Below are 8,490 nucleotides of genomic sequence, written 5' to 3'. Positions count from 1 at the left end.
ATTTATAGAAAAAAAGCAAATCGGATAAAACTGACCTACAGCACAAAATTAACATTTATCAAATTGAAAGAAATCATACAAGACAAAAGATATCCTAAGGGAGATAAAAAAAAACCTAAGGGACAAAATTAATCCTAAGGGAGAGAAGAAAATTTTAAGGGAAAGAAGAAAATCCTAAGGGAAAAAAAATATCCCATAGGACAAATTAAATCCCTTAGGAGAAATAAATAATCCTAAGGGAGAAAAAATATCCCATAGGACAAATTAAATCCCTTAGGAGAAATAAATGCTCCTAAGGGAGAAAAAATATCCCATAGGACAAATTAAATCCCTTAGGAGAAATAAATGCTCCTAAGGGAGAAAAAATATCCCATAGGACAAATTAAATCCCTTAGGAGAAATAAATAATCCTAAGGGACATTTTTTATGGAAAAATAGTCTTTCATGATAATCCCATAGGATAATTTATATCCTATAGGATTGAAATTTTTTTTTAAAAATCCCACAGGAATTTTAATCCTGTAGGATATTAATTTTATCCCATAGGATAGTTTATCTCCTACAGGATATTTTTATCCTAAGGGATTTAAATATCCCACAGGATATTAAAAATATCCTACGGGATTATGACTTTATCCTATAGGATTTCTAAAAATCCTGTAGGATTTTTAAAAATCCTATGGGAAAAAAAAATATCCTATAGGATATTGACACTGATTTCACTCTTAATGCCGAACGGGGCGAGCCATATCAAAACTTTTTTTTTAATTGTTTTACCTGTAGGCATAGGTATATTATTGCCAAGTTTGATAATTCTACCTTAAAAAAAAATGTGGTTCCAATTTGCACTCACGAGAAGTGCAAATTAATCCGAGAACATGTTTAGAGATTTCCGTTATTTGAACTCCAGAGGCGTCTTCGGGTGTTGTAGTCATGGTTATGAGAAGGGTTTACAGATTTCCTAAATATGTGTTTAGTAAATATAACGCTTTAATGGTGGGTTACATCTACAAAAACAAAAGATTTTTTTTCTTACATTTTTATTTAATGTTTATTAATTAATTATTGGATCAACTTACCCATCTGGATAATATGCTGTTCCATCGTACGTGTCATGGGATACAAATGTTTGCAGATAAGGAGTTGCTGTCAGGTGAATTGCCGCATTTACATTCTCTGTAAAAGATTGGTGGTCTGGTTTACTAAAACTAGCTTGCGGGTGTTAATTTTTGTCCGTTTTTTTTCAGCCAAAGATCTACTGAACGTATGATTTGATAGTCCAAATAAAAAAAAACATCAAACGTTCACACCTTTAGTAAATGGAATATTTGACGAATTGTTGGCTCTGTATTGGTTTCCATATAGAGGGGATGGTAAATACTATGCATAACTATCATTTACAAATACTTCTACCTCTGCAGGAGCATCGAAATAAATGGTGAGTACTTTTTACCATCGTTGTAAAATAAGGGCTATATTGTTCTAATGAGCATAGAATAATCAAACTGCAGATTTATTGATTAAGAGGTTATTCCAAAGACTCCAGTTGTTCTGAGTCAATGACATTAGTATCATACAATGATATTACTAATACGTCGTCATAGTTGAGCCATTGTTGGTGGACTTTTTAAAGATCTCCGAATTATTTGTATTTTAGTTTGCAGTTCACGTATTTATTTGTACACGATTTACTGTCAGTTAATAAAGTGTGATATGTAGTTTACATCTTCAACAAAACAATGCAGCGATTTTTACGCGTGTATTTTCCCGCTCAGCGAAAATTATACCTTGTGAAAATTTAACCTGTCCATTTAGTCATCAAATCGCAAAAAAGTCGAAGCGAAAAACCCATATATACGGATAATAATGTCTTACCGTTAACAAAATCGCTTTTGAAAGAATTTATCAAATTTATGTTATGAGTTATGACAGTTGTATTTTTTTCAACAGTACTCAGTTTCTTTTAAACATGTTACCAAAAGTTGTAGTTTTGTTGAAAGAATATCATGTTTATGCAATATCAATTTACCTTTTATTTGCATAATGACTGTGAAAACTGTCAGACAAATGACAATCAAACGTGGCATCTTCTTAGTGTTGGTATAGCATATATTTTTTTAAACTATGAACTTCCTTCTTTACAAAGGATAAAAATAAACTTTGGCGCAGGATTTGTCGTATTTTTCAACTTCACTGAACAAATAATCATATAATTTTGTATGATTAAATAACCTAAATTGAATAGAAATTTAAATGACATAAATAACAGTGGGTATTATTTAAATCTGATGTAACCAGAGTCGCTAAAAAAAGACATAAACATGCGAATCTACTTGATTATCAAATCATATTAGAAAAGTCACAAAAAAGCGATAATAAATCACGTTTTAAAACTTTTTCTGTATGAAGGAATTAAAAAATTTCAATATGAAAGTATATATTGCATTTCAACTAATACTACAGCAGTACATGACTAAAAAAGAGCTAGGCGGAGAACCGGATAACGAAATGCTGACAATTAAATAGTTGAATGTGATGCATGAGGAGGGTAAACGCATTATGGTTTGCGGATGCAATTGGTCTAAAACGCAAACATAGATGTGAAGTATTCCAGAACATTGGTCCGGAAATTGAGGCAACCTCAGTTCCAATAATACCATAAATCTATTAAGAAGACAAACAAAAACCTGAGTAATTGCATAAACTCCAAAAGCAGCAATACCGGGTGACATGGTAGGCGTCTCCTTCTGTGCGTGCATCACCTGCTATGCGAATCCCAACTCAGTCAAAATGTCACAATTGGGAATATGACGCAATCGGTAAGATAAAAGATTTGACGACTTTTATGGTATGTACAGATATAAGACTTTAAAAACATGTCGCTTTTGATTTGATACATAGATTTATCACATCAGTCAACTACTTCGTGATAGTGATAGTAAATTTATTTAGTGTCGATTTAAGTCGTTCTTCCTCATAACTCTGTTGGTGCAGTTTTTGTTGAAGGAGCACACAACTGCTAATCAATTCCGTATCGTGTGAAACTGATGTTACGGATACCAAGGCGACATGTACCAACATAACACATCAATTGAGATATGAAAATGCAATACGATGGGGCACTTGGTGTGTTACTACTACGAAATGAGAAGCTGGCAATAAGAAAGTTAAAATCATCATGTTTTTTTTAAGTCGTCCATTTGTGAACAGTTCAAGATATGAAGAGAGGCGAAAGATACCAGAGGGACATTCAAACTCATAAGTCGAAAATAAACTGTCAACACCACGGCTAAAAAAGAAAAAAAACCAACAGAAAAACAATAGTACACAAACACAACATAGAAAACTAAAGACTGAGCAACACGATCCCCACCAAAAACTTGGGGTGATCTCAGGGGTTTCGGAAGGGTAAGCAGATCCTGCTCCACATGTGGTACCCGTCGTGTTGCTCATGTTAGTATGGGTCATACATTCTAGTTTTCAAACAATTCAAACAATGTAATCATATTAGAAAACTACTGCTTCATTGGCAATCATACCACATATCCTTATCTTTATATCTATAAGATTCAGGAATTATCAATGACCACATTATTAGTTTGTTAGAATCATATCTGTCCTCAAATAACGGATTCGTTGTATATTATTAATTAGATACAAAAAGAGTGTTTATATTTTGATTAAAAATTGTAAGTTGAACTGTCTGTCATAATTTTCTGATCATTAGTTTTGACAAAAAAAATAATTCGCATTCAGTCAAGGATTTGTATATTAATTTAGCTTTTAAAGATGAGAATGTCAAACTCGCCTTTTCAGAATCGTCAAAAAAAGAGGTAAGAATAATTCCACTGGTCTAATACAGAATGAAAATAAAAGTCATTTTCTTAAAACGTCATTTATAATTCCTGAAAAAAGGATATTTTTTTAATTAAACACATCTAAGGAGATTCTCATTATACTTGAATTTCGTTACGTATAAAACTTAACTTAATCATAAAGGTTATGACCTATCATGTACACCTGCAGCACATGACAAAACAACTATTAAGATTTCCTTTCCATCAAGGAGTTAGGATAATGGTGTTTTTTTTTTTGTTTCAATTAAATTATCAGTGTACTGTCGCCACCGTAAATTTGATACCACCGAAACGCAGAGAGAGGACAAAAAATAAACAATATGATAATATCTTTCATTTAAAACACGATTATGTTCAACCTCATTAATGATTTTCGTATGTTTGCTGCTTTAATATTCTATACCAACAAGTATAAAACAAATAAAAGGTTTTGTGTTTAACATGTTTAACTAAAGATTGAGCAATTGGTACCTGAATATCTTAAGGTTGATTTTCTGCCGTCGTCCCACAGGCCAGGTATTCAATTATTTTTCACTCTTACCAGATGAGTATTAGAACTATGAGAGAATGACATAGTTCTTTTAATTCATAAACCGTTTCTTTGTCTAAATTCAGGATAAATTATTCATTCTTGGATGTTTATTTCGTAGAATGTAAAAAGTAAAATAACAAAACCACCGAACTTCAAGGAAATTCAAATCGGAAAGTCCCTTTTCAAATGGCAAAATCAATAGCTCAAACACATCAAACGAATGGAAAACAACTGTGTGTACTGATTGCCTTTCTTATCTTTTTGTCCAAATATATTGACGTTACATGTTAGATATCTTTTCTTCTATTAAGTTCTTCACTCATGAATGTTTGCAATACTGGCTACATTTGTGTAAAAGTTTTCTTCTGCAGACTCTTCTAAACCAATAAGTTTAAATTGGTCTTTCTATATCTGCATTATAGATTTAGGATTTTTTCCTTCAATTCTGTTATGTTACTCTCACTATCTTTTTATCAACCACATCTTTCTGCAATTGACTAATTGTATTGCCTTGTAAATCATATTCACCCGTTAATACATCATATTGGTTTTTTGTAAATTTTGCATATCTAATAGCTCGGTTGTTTTCGTCTCTAATTCGGTAATTTCACTATTCATTGTAGCGACCTTTTTGTTGACTGACTTAGAGTTATTTCGGTAATCGCAAACATTTCTTTTATCTATATTTCCTTTTGTAAACAGCTCAAAGAATTCAGTAGTTAGATCAAGCGAATAAATATCAGACATTATGATAGTGTTGCATTTATTGTCACTGTAGATATGTTGTTCGTCTGTCTTCAATAGGAAAGGAATTTAATGCATTCGTCATTCTCCAATGTTGCTAAGACGTTACTACTTAAGCAGCAGTCTGGCTAAGAATCATGCAAAATAATGAAATAGTGATACACTGTATTGAAAGGTCTTGTGAAGTTAGTATTAGATTTGTAAAATCAAACCATTAAACACAGTTTATTTTTCTTGGTGCTATATTGAATATTGGTAAAATATGAACTTTCCCCACTTTTTCTAGTATAGAAAATTCACTTTTTTCTCCAAAGACCGGATGTTTTAAGGATAATGGTTAAATGCAAACTAAAGAGAATAATTTTCTATAGAAAAATATCAAAAAATAAAATATGTAGCCTAGTACTGATTTTGAGTAAATTTGATTTCTTTGAGATTTAAAATGATCTAAGGGAGATAACTCTTTTCTAAGAAAGATAACTTCTTCTCACATAACAACAGCTACCATGTGACAGAAAAAAATTCAAATTAATTGATTTAAGGTCATAAACATATTTTTGTACCATTTTCTGTTTTTATATATAAATACTGAGTGGTTTATATTCAATGAAAATGAATAAATAATTAAAAGATTATATTTTCTTCATTCACCCCTGAACTGTAATGTTTACATTTACTCACTTCCTGTTTCAAAAGATTTTTTGTCTGCTGGGTTTATTTGATTTTGCACAAGTTTCATACCGTTTTAACTGTTTTTACCCTTTTTGATAAGATATTTAGCACAATGTGAAGATAATTTTTAAATTTGTTCACACAAAGGCAGGTCCTTTCACATCTTTGGAAAGAGAAATGTCCATTCGTTGTAGTTTTTTTATTTACAACTCTGATTTATGTGGAATTTATCAAATATACTTACTTGAAAATCAACCAGTTAGATTCGTAGACTGCAACAGAGACATTTGTAACCATTCAAGAACACTAAATTTGAGTGTGGATAGTACTGAAAGAGGTTTAAAGTTCATACTACGAACAACAAAATTATTTTTTTTGTAAAATTTATTTCCGTACTTCATGCATGCCTTACAACAAAATTATTTTTATTTACCTGTGACATTATTTTATTTGGCGGCATTTTGTCCAAGGTTACACTAGTAACTCGAATTTAGCTTGAACGGACAAAAACGCATTAACGGCATTTAAAAAAGATTAATGAAAATTGAATAAAGATTGACAAAAATTAAAAATTATTTTTAATGCATTTCAGTCCATATCAAATCATTTTAATACCAGTCAAATAGTTTCCCTTGCGGTCATTCAAGTTAATTTGAGATGTGGTTAAACTGCGGACGTCAAACTAATTAGCCACGCCCCCGTTAAACAGAATCAAACTGATGTTAAGTCCTTTTAAACTTTAAAGTGTCCGCCTTTTTGTAAGGTAAATCACTCTAGCAAAACAGCATCCTCGTGTATCTATCATTAATCCGCTCCGAGCGTTATCGATTTAAGATATTTTACTGGTGGTTAGTTTTATATATGTTTTCCAATATTTATGTTATACGTAATGTTTTATATATATATTGGAATGTATAATGTTATACAAGTGGTGAGACTTTAATAAAAAAAATTGAATCTGAATATATAAACATGCTTCACAATTAAGATAAACGAATGAACAATAGATATATAACTAAATTTATAAATATTGATGCACGATTTAAAAAGTACAAAGTGTTAATCTGTTCAAAATAAAATAGCTCTTTATATCAAATTATTCGTTTTCAATATTGCTTACTAATATAAAAACTCGTGGCATGTAAGTAAGGTATGGTCTTTTAAATATATCTGCGATAAAATAAAAACCGGAAAGATAATAAGAAGGTCGTAATTGTGCTCATTACAAACCTAGAAGTGAAAGATGTTTTTTTTTAATCAATAGACAAAAAGTTTTAATAGATGCATATTATATTTTCGGTAAGAAAAAAACATTAACATTTATACCGACATTTAAAATAGCTTGTAATTAAAAACATGTTTTTGTTAAATAATAAAATTGATCTAGATGAGCTTGACATTTGTTGAATTTGCGTCAAACTAATTACTTCACTGGTTAAAAATGTGTGTTATTTGTGTAAAAGCAGCAAACGACAAATGAAATTTGAAGTGGGTTTACGAAGGGATTATCGTTATGTCCGCATGTAAAATAGTTCTTGCAAGAAATGAACATTTGACGAACTGGACTGGCTATTAAGCGCTCGCACGGTCGGCCCTGGCCCAAAAGGAATATTTAAAAAAACCCTTATTTTTATATTTGCGGCATTCAAAAACGTTTTTAAGACCAAAAAGTAACTTAAACATTGTAAAGCACGTCGGATAAAATGTTTCTGTCATATAATTGTGTAAGGCATATTTTAGCGGTAATGCATATTTTAGCGGTAATTACTAGATAAAAAAAAATAATTGGCTATTCTAACTTCCCAAGTTTAATCAAGGTGCTCTCGTAGGCCACGTTTAATATCCAAATAAATTTCATTGGTCGGGATTTCATAATGTGTTATATGAAATAATCTTGAAAATAATTGCGGGAAAGGGCTGTTAAAGTGCGAGAAGAAAACTCTTTTTCTTTTTGCGGAAACGTGAACGAAGGAACGTGCTACAAAAAATGACCTGCGATTGTTTGTCAATAACTCAAATTTACAAAATAGTAAAATATAACTAATGATCAATGTCAAAATTATTGGAACTTTTGTGATCATGACATCACCTATGTTATGTAGTATAAATACTCGAATTTGTCAATTATACCACATCTTCTTATTTGTATATTAATCATGTCAAAATACGAAAATGGAAATGTAGTGAAGTATTGTGTCCATGCATGACGATATCAAAGTCGCGTACATATACGAAGAGAAGATGTGATAAAGACGTAAAAGAGACAGCAACTCAACCACACAACATACCAGAATGTGTACAGTTAGCTCTTGTGTGCATCCTTTCCTTAGGATTTGACTTTAAAAGATATTACTACTTTTGCCTGAACATACCGGAGTGGTACTATTTTCTCGGAAAAGTAAGGTATTTATTTCCGGAAGCGTAGATTTTAATTGTGGAAACGTATTCTTTTTCCCGGGAAAGTAATGCCAAATTTTATATGAGCAGTGTATTTGTTTCAATGTCAGTATATAAAGCATTAACTAGTGTTAATGTCTATGGATGTATTAGTTACAGTTGCATACTAATTGAGAGATCGTCCTTTTTGATGTTCTTCGTGTGGAAATTATTCTTCCTTCAGCATGCATCTTTACTTTGTTCCTCTAATGAGATCCTCATTTACCCTTATATTATAATAGTTTGTGG

This window comes from Mytilus californianus, unplaced genomic scaffold, assembly GCF_021869535.1.
Source record: "Mytilus californianus isolate M0D057914Y unplaced genomic scaffold, xbMytCali1.0.p SCAF_9, whole genome shotgun sequence".
NCBI lineage: Eukaryota > Metazoa > Mollusca > Bivalvia > Mytilida > Mytilidae > Mytilus > Mytilus californianus.
Note: the sequence above shows the minus strand (reverse complement) of the source record.